The 14,092-nt window shown below is 37.8% G+C and overlaps 1 protein-coding gene across 1 annotated transcript in view; it reads left to right on the top strand.

Annotated features, from left to right (window-relative positions):
* Positions 1-14,092, top strand: part of fat4 (FAT atypical cadherin 4) — a 228,135-nt gene that overhangs the window by 104,061 nt on the left and 109,982 nt on the right. The window lies entirely within an intron of this gene.

Genomic DNA, 14,092 nt, shown 5'->3' with positions numbered 1-14,092 from the left:
ATGTATTTTTTTATTCAAATAATATGGGACCTTAATGGAAAAAAAGAGAAAATCCAACCCTCAATACAAGTGCATTCAATCAGTGGGGAAAAAATCCCACATAAAGAAAAAATGATTTGACATCAAATAATGTGTGTCACAATTATTAGCACCCCTGGTGTTAATACTTTGTACAACCCCCTTTTGCCAACAAAACAAGGTCTGGGGACTGAGATGGCCATGGGAGGAGCTTGATTTTGTGTCTGGGGAACCATTTCTGTGTAGATTTTGCCATACGTTTCGGGTCATTGTCTTGCTGAAAGACCCAGTGACGACCCATTTATAGCTTTCGGGCAGAGGGCAACAGATTCTGATTTAAAATGTCCTGGTATTTCAAATCATTCTTGATGCCATGCACCCTAACACGGTTCCCAGGGGCCTTTGGAAGCGAAACAGCCCCACAGCATCACTGACCCACCCCCATACTTTTCAGCATGCACATCTTTCGTGGCACGCCAGACCCACTTAGAGTGTTTGTTGCCAAAAAGCTCAATCTTGGTCTCACACAAAATTACACACGGTCCCAGGCTTCAACTGGGACCGTGTGCTTTGGTCAGATGAGAATTGTATCCGGATACAATTCAGTATCAATGCTTTGGTACTTTTCGATACTTTTGACAACCTGCATACACAATATAGCCTGTAAAAATCTCTATATAAGCTTCACTGGAAAATGAAAGAAAAAAGTAGCTGCTTATAGTCTGAACATTATGGTGTGTCTTTGTGGATTCCTCTTAAGATGACAAGATTGATTTAATTCTTATATATTGTTTTTTAATGGACTCTGTCTTACTTCAAAATAACTTTTTTCGTTTTATTGGTTAGTCATTTTATATTTTTAAATGCTACTATACCAACTTTGGGGTATCTGGAGACCCTTGGGGGCACATTTCTGTTCAGACTGCAGTATGAGAGCAATTAAACACTACTTATAACTAGGCCTGAAGGATATGTCGTTTGAACATCATCATTGCGATGTGCTGATATGCATCACTCGCTTTGCAGGGACGTGCGATATATATACATGTATATCTAATTTTTTGGAATATGCAAACTCGTTTTTCCACTTCATGGTCTTACAGTGCCACAAATTCACTCACGCTTTGACGCTCACGCTGCCAAGAACAGCCTCTCGCTTACACAATAAATGAGTGATCTTTGATCGTAGAGCTACCGCGCAGTCTATGACTACATCAAAGCTACAAACCTGTCAATTAGGGCTGAGCTATCGATTATTTAGACAATCGATTAATCTATCGATTAGTTCAAATAATGGAGAAATCGCATTACAAACATTTAATGTCTTGCAAAATAATTTTAGGTGATATAAAACCTAAGAAGCAAATGTTTATACTTGCAATAATATTTATTTTGGCTTACTTTGTTTGCACTTTCTTTTAAAACAAAACTAAAATACCTGAGCTGAGCCTCAAATAGTATAAAATAAATAAATAAATAAACGAGGATCTAAGTACAACAAAAGAACAATTGGCTAACTTGCATAGAAAATGTCCACTAGCTTAAATGCTACAAAATGCTAACGTTTTTTTTTTTTTTTTTTTTTTACAAAGCTCTTAACAAAACCTTAAAACACATATTCCCACAAAAAAACTGCTCAATATACTTCTAAACTAAATAACGAATGCATTAACAAACATATTAGCTCAAACAACATATACCTTATGTTAGTCTTAACAGGGAGCAGCTGAATTCAGCCATGTTAGACGAGTTATGGTATATTCACTGTTGCCACTAGGGAGCAGTGTATCCACCCAAATCAATGAAACTAAATGCAACACTTTCAAAACAAATCATTATAACGTCACTCTGATTAAACGAATACTCGAAACAACAAAATTTGGTTCAAAACTAATCGAATTACTCGAGGTAATCGAATAATCGCTGCGGCACTATTGTCAACCTTAAGAAAAAAAGTTAGGTGCACCGGTGTAACCAATGCAAAAAGTAAGTGTGGCGCCTTGGCAATATACTGTATATTGCAATGTTGTTTTTTTCCAATATTGTTCAGATCTATCCCATACAAAGTTATTCTAGTTATCTACTGAAAACGCTTCTAGTTTTAATATCGCAATATAATATCGCAATATCTCGCAAAACTCCCAAAAATTGCAATGACAGTTTTTTTTTTTTTCCAATTTTAGTCAGGCCTACTTTAACTCATACTCACCAACTGCAAACCGTGAACCTTTAATGAACTCCAATAGTTTGTTCCTGTGCTTGGAGATATAATTTTGGTCTAACTCCAAAATATTCAACTTGGGAGGCGTACAAACTTACAACTACAGATACATTCAAGGACTGTGACCTGGTTGTTGACGAGCTCAGCAGGAAAAGGAATTGTCCTCCGTGGACATCAACGTCAAAATTCTGACTGAAAGGGAGTTTGACAGCCGCGGAAGTTGGGAGTGATGAAATAAGATAGCAGGATGAGCCGGGATTCCCAAAAGCAGGTGGGGGAGAAGATTTAAATGCGTACAAACCAAGCTTCCTGCTTGATGATGTAGTGTTATGTTTGGATTTCAATCAGTATTTAAAAGATCAAGTCCAAATGCAAATTGCTTTTTAAAAAGTCAAGCCAAGTGTAATGGGAACTTCCTTCTCGTCATGACCTTGACATGTCAACTGCTTCTTCTAAGAACTTAAATCACTCTGAAACCACTGCTGCTTTATCAAAGAATGATGTTCCCATCAAGATTAACTTTAAAAAATGTATTTCATGTGGAATTGGAATATCCAGTCGTAACCTCGACGCACCATTGGTTAACTATGTTGATACTCTGAAATTGTATTGCTCCTGCTCAGCCAAGAACTTATCAAACACGTATCATATTTGTGTCCACATTTCGCATTCACCGTTTTGTAGCTCTGAGTGGGAAAACGGCTCCAAGTGACATTTCTTTTGCCTGCAGCTGGAGTCAAGATTTCCAAAATGTTCCTCTCGCGTGGCAGTGGTAAGACGGAACATTAATTTTGGTATATTCCGTGTTCTGTCGTTTTAATCTTGGCGGAATGTCGACTGTCAGCATTGGAAACTCCAAAAACATATGCGACCCAAAAGAACGTTGATTTATTGAGGTAGATGAGGTCAACTCATTATATTACATTATTATTACAATATATTTTCAGGTTTTCTGCATCAACAACATGTCAAAGCAAGAATCTATCGATTTTCATTGATTCATAAAGGTAAATATTAGGGCTGTCAAACGATTAAAATTTTTAATAGAGTTAATCACAGCTTAAAAATTAATTAATCGTAATTAATTGCAATTCAAACAATCTCTAAAATATGCTATATTTTTCTGTAAATTATTGTTGGAATGGAAAGAAAGGACACAAGACAGACATAAACATTCAACATACTGTACATAAGTACTGCATTTTTTTCAATATAACAATAAATCCACAACATGGCATTAACATTATTAACATTCTTTCTGTTAAAGGGATCCACGGATAGAAAGACTTGTAGTTTTTAAAAGATAAATTTGAGTACAAGTTAGAGTAATTTTATATTAAAACCCCTCTTAATGTTTTCGTTTTAATAAAATTAGTAAAATTTTCAATCAAAAAAATAAACTAATAGCATGCCATTGTTGACGTCGCCGAGCTCCCTGCCGTTCTTCCTCAGTGTCTTTAACTACGTAAGGTAGTGATTGAAATACACCACAAGGTGTCAATGGCAAGTTTTTTAAAAAAAATTGCGATCTAGCCAAGGCAAAGTCTGATTAAGTTTTATGTGTATTTTGCATAGCTTTTTTGATTGGGAATGCCAGTTCTCTTTGCATTGAGCGCTTTTCTTTTTGTGAACATTATTTTTTTGAGAGATAGGAATATTACCGTAATTTCACGAATATAAGGCGCACCCGTGTATAACGCGCACCCCAAATTTACTTGTAAAATCTAGGGGAAATTATTGTACCCGTGTATAACGCGCACCCTAATTTTAGCACCAATAAATAGAAGAATACAAGAAAACAGAGCTCGTCTACAGATACAGAAAGGTCATTTTACTGACTGGTGAAACACAGCACAAGCATAGCAGATTGGTACTTGCAAACATTACCGTAAACTGACAATATGTACGTTAATAATATGATCTGATAACTTCTTGAACTTACCAGAATCCAAGAGAAAACAAAACAGATGTGACTTTTCTTTTAAAAGCTGCTGCATAACTTGCTCGTTTCATCATGATGAATAAATGTTTCCTCCATGGATTGATACGATAAAATGAAAGTGAGAACGTGAGTCGGAAATCCGAGAGAGCTCATCGCTGTCGACACAACAGTAACAATAGGAACTATTGTTATTTGGGTTTGAGTTTCCCGAGGGACAGATATAGTTGATGGACACAGGAAGTCTGTGTTGTTACGTTTGTTATGGTCCGAGTTGTGGAGCTGCAATAAACATTGACTCAAATGAGTTCAAGAAACTAAATTCTGTGCTTTATGAAGAGTGAAAAAAAAAAAACAGGATTTAACAGACACGAAATCATTCGGCCGATCAGAGTGAAGTATTACCAAAACAAAATGGTGACGTCACGCACCATAATGGTCGGCAACGGATCGCCGCATACGTTTCTTCAACACAACATGGCTGTGTTAATATAAAAAAATTTGAAAAAATAAAAAATCGGTTTTTATATATACATAATAATATATATATATATATATATATATATATATATATTTCTGTCTCCATCCTTGTACCAGTTTATAATGCGCACCATCATTTTACAAGTTGATTTTGGGGGGAAAAAAAAAAATGCTCGCTATATTCGGGAAATTACGGTATTTTTGTTGTGCTTTCACTAAATGATACTGTAGCAACTTAACTGTTCTGGCCAAATGCATGATGAGAAGTTGGGCAACCATGACTGTAGTGGTGGCTGCAAATGGTATACAGTATGATCTGCGTTGTATTCAATTAAGCGTGTTAAGTAAAAGATCGTCTCCTGTCATTCTTCCCCACGTCGTTCGCCACAATACTTATACTTAATATACTATATTGTACACTTAATACTTAATATATTTGTTGTGAAAGAGTTGCCAAAGCTTAAGCCAATAAAAGGTGCGGTCCAATGAAGGCCTGTGTCCACACACATTTCTCGGGTCATTCCGTGCATGCGTTAATTGTGTCAAATATTTTAACGTGATTAATTAAAAACATTAATTACCACCCGTTAACGCGATAAATTTGACAGCACTAGTAAATATTAAATATTAAAGTGGGAGTTTGTTCTATGGCTGACCAAAGCACCTTATTCACAATGGAGTGTTATTATAATACTTAATGATATTGGTTTGAAAGACTGTATTTTTTTTAAATTATTTGTATTTCACTTGACATGTGAATCATTCCTACATGCGCATTAATAATACAAGTTTGGAGGCCACATGTAATTTGAAACGGGTCACGTGAAACACAATCATTTATGCTACTCTATAAACTACACCATATCTCCTTTCTCTTGGCTTTACTTTCTCTCATAATGAACAAATGTTCCTCCATGGAGCACGGCATTCTGAATGCAAAAATGGCAGCACAAAAATAAGTAAAGAATAAAATAATAAGTTAATTAAGGCATAATTATTTCCCCTAAGTGCGCTTCTACTCTAATTAGTTCAGTCTTCACGAGTGGGCCTTGCATTATTTACACATCAAGGGGATCCCCCTCCCCACACACATACACGAAATAAATATTCATCGTTTGTTGACTCTTCCCCATTCCCTTTGCTCAAGTCGAGTCGAGAGTCACTGTTATAGTGGCATGTTTGCCTAACTTTTAGGTCAAGTGGCCTTTTATTCTCCTGCAATGATAATGACAATATGGAGCCAAGCGCTAGTTTAAGGCATTGACTGTGAAAAAGAATATGTAGATAGCAGACTCAGCCAGACGTGGACCTGGACTGGCTGCTGGTCAGTCACATAAAGACTAGGGCTGTCAAACGATTAAAATTTTTAATTGCATTAATCACAGCTTAAAAATTAATTAATCGTAATTACTAGAGGTGTAACGGTACACAAAAATCTCAGTTTGGTACGTACCTCGGTTTTGAAGTCACGGTTCGGTTCATTTTCGGTACAGTAAGAAAACAAAATGCAAAATATAAATGTGCTAGTTGTTTAATACACACTTTTGAGCTTTCAACCATAGGAACAGAAGCCTATACAAAGCTAGAATTCTGCTCAAGTAGCGGGTATTTAAAGATAATAATCCAACAACAATTTGCCTTTCAGACCCCGCGTATTGGTCAGCTCTCTTTCTGAAAGCAAGAAGAAAAAAGAAGTCCTGTGCTAAAGAGAAAAGCAATCCCAATGACAAAGATTTTAACATGTATTTTACAAATGAAATGCCTCAATGATTTTTTTTTTTTCTTATGAACGGTTTTCAAAAGCTTTATTGGTGGATTTTCTCAAGTTAAAGCGCCACACAGAAATTAATAAATTTAATTGTGTAAGCAGGATCTGTATATTATTCTTATTATTTAATTACAGGTGTTTTAGCTTAAATGGGCTATTATTTATTTTACTATGTGTTTGTATTTTACAAATGTGATGTAGTATTCATTTATATTGTATATTTTATGTTGTATAACTTTAGTTCCTATGTGAATATTAGCTCCTACTTGTTTTGTTGTGGTAGGAGGGTTTTGTATTGAATATCGGGCCGTGTTGGTTATTATTATAGCAGAGAAGACAACTGTAAATCAACAAAAGACAAGTCAACTGTGCCCCGATCTACCACTCAAGAGATCTGATGGACTCAAAAAGTGGGTTACGATTGCATATTAGTTTGAAAATCGACCGGATCCACCATATTTTTACACGAGTGACTTCCGGTCTGCCCGGTCTGCTAGCTAGTAGTATTGACACAGGAGGGCCGCGTCTCGCGTCAAATAATAAACTCTGCCGTTGTTTTCGCGTGCATCGCATTGAGCCGCTTCTGGGACGCAACACGCGGCCGCAGTGCAACTGGTGTGCATTCGCTGATTAACTTTAACGGTCGCGTTTCACTGCGTTCTTGCGGCGGCCACGTTGTTGCGCCGTTGACGTTTTTTACTGTCCTACCGTGTTGGTCCTCATTATAGTAGAGAAGACGGAGTAAATATAATCTACACAAAGAAACTGTAACCCGATCGACTTACAGCCTCGAAAAGTAAGGGTTACATTATGTCAGAAACTCGTTCGGTACGCCTCCGTTCCAAACCAAACGCCAAGTACCGAAACGGTTCAATACGAAAACATGTACCGTTACACCCTTAGTAATTACCGTATTGACCCGAATATAAGACGGCCCTGATTATAAGATGACCCCCTCTTTTTCAAGACTCAAGTTTGAAAAAAGACTTTTTGAGCACCAAATTCATTTTTATACAGAAAATAATTACAGTACATCTGAAACAAATGATTATAACAATATATTTGAAAGAAAAAAGCATGTTATTATGCCTCATTCAAATCTTAATAACTGAACATTTAAATGTGCAAACTAAAGTGCAATCACATTCGTAAATGAATGGCTTCTGATTTTTGAAATGTAAATAAACCAATCAATTGTGATGAAGCAACAAAAATTGCAATAACTGTATTAACCCTCAAAGTGAAGTCTATTTGTTACTGTAGTCTTGAAACAAATCTGAATAAGGAAAAACATTGCAATAAAATAATGCAAACTGGTTAAACTTGAGAGTAGCTGTGATCTGTCATGACAGAACATCGCTTCAATGATATCTGGCGCCATCTAGCGTCGTGAATGGGTATAATGTCTAGACCGCGAATATAAGACGACCCGCTCTTTTTCAGTCTTATTTCAATGCAAAAAACACCGTCTTATGTTCGGGCCAATTTGGTAAAATATTTAAGTCCCCATTCTGTATCAGCAGCTTTAAATTACATTAAATTAATTTATTGTTGTGAGGTTAACCATTAAAGTTGTTAAAATTGCTCCCGTTATTCCATAATTTCTCTTCACCATGTGAAAGTTTTATAACAGTTTCATCATTTAAGATAGAGTCAACTACAACAGCCTTTCAGAGAAGTCTAGTGCTTTAAGATGGCGGATGTTTACTAACGCCGGCAAGTCTGTCATTTCTCAACTACAACAGCCTTTTAGAGAAGTCTACTGCTTTAAGATGGCAGCTGTTTACTAACGCCGGCAAGTCTGTCATTTCGCATCTAGTTCTTCATACATGTGCTAAACCCACTGAGTCCATCATTTCGCATCTAATTCAAGATACATGTGATATCTACTGTAGCATCATGTCGACGTAGTTTGTAGCAATGTGGGCGTTGTTTGAAGCGGTAGGCATTATTGTTTTTTTATCTAGCTGCATAAGTTATCGGTCCGTTCCCCATTGCGTCCCGAAGACCACGCTGACTGTGGTTTAGTTCCGCTTTATTTGGCATATTTCAATAATCGAAATTGGGATGTTTGTGAATCGTTCTCGAATCATCCACGACCGAATCGCGCATAATCTAAGGATTGGAAATTTCGCACGCCTGTACTATCTATATTAGCTATATTAGCGTACTATGAAAATGAGTACCAGTAAGTTGGCTACAAATATATAAAGAGCCTTTGTGATTAAATGTTTATTTTCCCTGCAGTGCATCCTACAGAGAATGACACACCACGTGACTACTCTGTTGTACAATGTTTGTCCCCTACAAAAACCATATTAACACATAAAACATACTTCCCTCCTCCAGTGTTGTTTTCGTCAACGATGACTATAACGAAAATATTTCGTCGTCGAGCAATTTTTTCGTAGCGATGACAAGACGATAACGAGCTAAAAATGTGTCTTGGAAGAATAAAACATAACAACACGAATGTCAATTTTCGTCTGACGAGACGAGAACGAGACGAAAATGCGGCATAGTTCCTGTCACATGTTCACAGTGTGTGCATTCAATGTGCAGTTAGCCTGCATCGTCACTCATCGTGCTGAGCCCCCTCCAACTCACCCACTAGTGTCTTCGCCCGTCTCCGCATTGCTTGTTTTGAGACACAAAGTAAGATTTGTCTTATCTTGGCAAGCGAGAATATGCAATGTTGATTTAGCCTTTAAAGTTCCGTGGTGAGTGATCATATCACACTACATGTAACTCGTAGCTTTAGCATAGCATTCACATGGCATTAGCATTAGGATATTGTTAATTGTTAGCGTCCTCTTAAAGTCCCAGACAACATTTTTTTTTACATACAGTTCTTGGCATCGAGGGGTATATGATTAATTGAAAATAATGTACTGTTTTCCTGCCGAGTGTGTATTATCATGTGATAGATTTGTAGATGCTACAATATGTGCTCATCTGTCAATGTTCGTTCAAAATAGTTGGAAACCTTTTGGAAACCAAATTTTACAGACAAAAATATTGAGTAACATCAACTAAAACTAGACGAAATTGGTCTGAGTTTTTGTCAACAAAAACTAGACCAAGACAAACACATTTTGAAATGACTGAAATATGACTAAGACTAATAAGTATTGTCGTCCAAAAGACTTAGACTAAGACGAAAATTAAAAAAACAAGACTGCCCTCCCCCATCTTTTTCCATTTTCACACATTTTTGAAAAAGCTCTAGGGAGCTACTAGGGCAGCGCTAAAGAGCCGCATGCGGCTTTAGAGCCGCAGGTTGCTGACCCCTGGTTCAACCACTATTGTGCTTTCTTTTGTGCAACTGCTCTTTACAGAAAAAAAAATCTGGTTGGGACAACTGTTTGGAATCGTTCCCTATTGTTCCATGTATGTGTCATAGAAAACAGTGTGAATGAGAGCATGCTGGCTATACAACCACGTCCTTGAGACGTATTGTGCATTTGCAGCAGGAAACTCTTGGGGGAAAAAAAAACAAAGCCGTTGTTGACATTTAATGACCCCGCTATTCCCCCCATTTCCTATTAGTATTCCCATTCACGCAGTTTTGTCTCGCAGTATTTTCTAGAGAGGTGAAGGGGGCGGAGTAATGAAGAATAAGAATCCATAATTATCTTTAACTCCATATTCATTGAGGCAAATAAACGGTGAACACAAAACAAAAATGTCAGTTACGGTTCAAACTGCGTGTTTGCTGACTTTGAAATGAACGTTGGGGTTAGTGCAGGCGGCTGGGGGATCTCAGTTTGACTTGTGGAAATGTAATACAGCCACAAACAGACACGGAACATCTGAAACTGTAAACGCCTCACTTGCAGTGTCTCTAAGGGGTTTTCAACATTATCTTATGTAACAACTCGTTTTTGCAGGAAAAGTGTATGCATACTAATGAAAATACAGTCAAATAATTCTTTGTTTAACTACAGTTGGAGAAATTACAGTTTTGTAGCAGCGATGAGAATACAAAAGAGAGATATAAAATTGATGACGCTGATGTGATGTGAACACCAGTGGCGAAATGATCAATCGTAATCAATCTTAGTTGTAATTACTGTTGCACCTATACCATATTTTGGCTCCCAATTCTGATTCCAACACCGGTTATCTAGTATCGGGCAATGCCGATACTTTACCGATACCACGTTTTTGAAAATAAATTAGTTAATAAATTACTACATACTAGAGCCGGGCAGTATACCGAAAATTTACCGTTACCAAAATTCTTCTCGATGACGGACGTAATTATGACAATGTCGTTAAATTCGGTAATTTAATAAAACACAAAAATATAGTCTTTCATCCCGCTTTGACTCTGTGTTTGGCCATGTTCATTTCTGTTTAGAGAAATGGTGGAGGAAATGTTTTGTATTCATAAATGTGTCCTCAGCTGATGTGGAAATAATGCTCCTATTGCTTGTTATTATTGACATATTAACTTTTCGCCACAAGATGGCAGGATGGGACTTAATTGTCTAAAGTGCTACTTTTATTACTTCTTCTTGTTTGACTTTGATGACTTTGATTTGTGCGATTGCCTGTAAAGACAGCAATGAGAGAGGATGTATCCGCATGTCAATGGAAATTAAATACGCCGAGTTTTGGCTAAAAGACAACTTATTCTCCATCAATTCTTCCTACGAATGCAACGTTGAGCTGCAAACACCTCAACAGGTTATGGGCCCAGGAGTCATTCGAAGGTAAAGTCAGTTTCCACCGTGTAGAAGGTCGCGAAGGACAGCGTGCTCACGGACTGCTGATTAGCGGAAAAAGCTAACAGGCAACATGGATCCACGAGGAACAAGTAGGTTACCTCGACTGGCATTTGACGGAGATGAAGCTAAATATGAACTCTGGGAAACTAAAATGTTGGGACATTTTCATCTAATCGGGCTAAAGAAGACAGTGCTGGTAGGACCAATCACTGAAGCAGAGAGAGAAAATGATGAAATGAAAAATGCGGACGCGTATACTGAAATGATACAACTTCTTGATGATAAAAGCCTTTCATTAATAATAAGAGATGAGCCAAATGACGGAAGAAAAGCTCTGAAAATATTAAGAGAATATTATGCTGGGAAGGGAAACCCAGGATTATAAATTTGTACACCATGCTAACATCTCTTCAAAAGGGAACCGAAGAAAGCATAGTGGACTACATCATAAGAGCTGAGACCGCCATCACAGCATTGCCAAATGCAGGTGAAACAATGGCAGATGGTTTACTTATCGCAATGGTCTTGAAGGGGCTGCCAGAAAGTTACAAGCCATTTACAATTCATGTGGCGCATACCGATGAGAACATGACATTTGCAGAATTCAAAACCAAACTCCGAAGTTTTGAAGAAACGGAAAAGTTAAATGCAGCAGAAACAAGCGACAGAGTGATGAAGACTAAAGCAAGAGCTTCAAAGCAAACCACAAAAGCAAACGCTCGTGACCGGATCAAAGACGACACAGAGTTGGTGTGCTTCAAATGTGGTTTCAAAGGTCACCGTGCAAAATCATGTCGACAAAAGACATGGTGTAGTCGGTGAAAAACGGACACGCACAAAGACACCACTTGCAGACGCAAGGAAACACCGGACGGAGCGAGAAAAATTGCTGAAGATGGAGATCCTGACTTCGCATTCAAGGTGAGAGATGAACAGCCCAACACCAGGCGGCAGGATACACACAGCATTCGGGAACGAGGCCTGATGGCAGATGGTACCCGGTGCAGTGGAGTCTCACTAAAAAGAGAAGATGCGGAGTGCTACCTGATTGACAACGGATGACATGATAGCTGATATCATGACAAAACCTGTAACAAAGTTTAAATTGAAGAAGTTTGACAGTGTTATTTTTGGAATTTGAAATTTAAAAGTTCGTTTGGTTGTTAAAAAGGCCATCAACATGAGAACAAGTGGGGGTGTTGAGAGAAATGGTGGAGGAAATGTTTTGTATTCATAAATGTGTCCTCAGTTGATGTGGAAATAATGCTCCTATTGCTTGTTATTATTGACATATTAACTTTTCGCCACAAGATGTCAGGATGGGACTTAATTGTCTAAAGTGCTACTTTTATTACTTCTTCTTGTTTGACTTTGATGACTTTGATTTGTGTGATTGCCTGTGAAGACAGCAATGAGAGAGGATGTATCCGCGTGTCAATGGAAATTAAATACGCCGAGTTTTGGCTAAAAGACAACTTATTCTCCATCAATTCTTCCTACGAATGCAACGTTGAGCTGCATACACCTCAACAATTTCCCTTTAAGAAAGCAGTCAGTGTGCTAACTAACGTATGAAGTCACGTGGTTATCAGGAAATCAAACAAACAAAAGCCCAGTAGGCTAACACTAGCGGCTAATGCTACAAGCAAACATGATGGAGTCGGGCGTAAGGGAGCATCGCCAAAACTTTCACCTGACATTAAGTAGACTCTTGGTGGACTCCAGACGTGCTTTCACCCGCTGTCCTCCCTGGTTCTCACGATTTCAGGAGAGGGTGCTTTCAGTGCTTTCTACAGGTAGCCAGGCCACAGGCTAACGCTAGCAGCTAACGCTACTAATGAACATGATGGAGTCGGATAGCGGCTCTAACCTTGTTGAAACGGCTGAACTTAATGAGGGGATTGAGCCCGGACTGCATCCAGCAATCAGTATGTCGCGTTATTTTGTATCTCTGTGTGTGTTTGATTTCTCTGATAGCTTTTATGATGCTTCGGCATAAAGTATAATCCAACAGTGAAGCCTATAATATGACCGTTTAATGGCCACAGCTATTATTCTGTATGTGCATGCTGTATTCTGTGTCATTACTGCCATCATAAAATCTTAAATGTTTCCTTGGCATAGGAGCAATATAGCTTTAATGTGGTTGTGTATGTGTGTGGGGTGCATGTATTGAAAAATTCTCTGGAAAAAAAACCTGAAACCTTGACTTAAACACTTGTGTTGAGTAATGATGTCACACCAGCCATTAACATTAAGTTTGAAATGTACTGTTCAAGCTGCTAGTCATTTGTGTTACAATGACATGTTTGCACAGTCGTCGTATTGATTTTTATAATGTTGTACATTGTTCAAGTCACACAAGCTGTTATAAATGTTCATACTTGGATTCTTATTGTTTATAAGAATTTTTTATATACTTAATGTTTAGACTGCATGTACAATTGTTAAATTGAAAGCTGGTAAATAAAACAACGAGAAACGGTTCATTTGTATTTCATGCAGTGATTACATAACAGTCCGCTTGGACGAATTTATCGTCATATATCGTTATTGAGGTAAATCTGCTCAATTTACAGTGATACTTACTTAAGGCCATACAGCCCAGCCCTATTGCATACTAACTTGAATGTAAAGTGACTGCTATTATTGCTTGGTCAGACAGTGCTTAACTCATTTTCCGCCATTTATGGTGCTAGGCATTCATTTACTGCCACCCTCCCACTACAAATGGATTGGATGTCTACTAGTGATGAACCCATTTAAATTTACATTAGAAGGATGATTGGACGCTACACGATCGCATGTCTATCATCACTTTGAGAAGGACAATCACTCTTTTTTTTTTACAGCAGCGTGCGTAGCTTGCAGCCATCTTGGGTAGGGCAGTTGGAAACTAAACTTCGAAAAGTCGCCGATACTGATTTTAGTGC

This window comes from Corythoichthys intestinalis, chromosome 11, assembly GCF_030265065.1.
Source record: "Corythoichthys intestinalis isolate RoL2023-P3 chromosome 11, ASM3026506v1, whole genome shotgun sequence".
NCBI classification, from domain to species: Eukaryota; Metazoa; Chordata; class Actinopteri; order Syngnathiformes; family Syngnathidae; genus Corythoichthys; species Corythoichthys intestinalis.
This window is presented reverse-complemented; position numbering and strand designations above follow the sequence as displayed.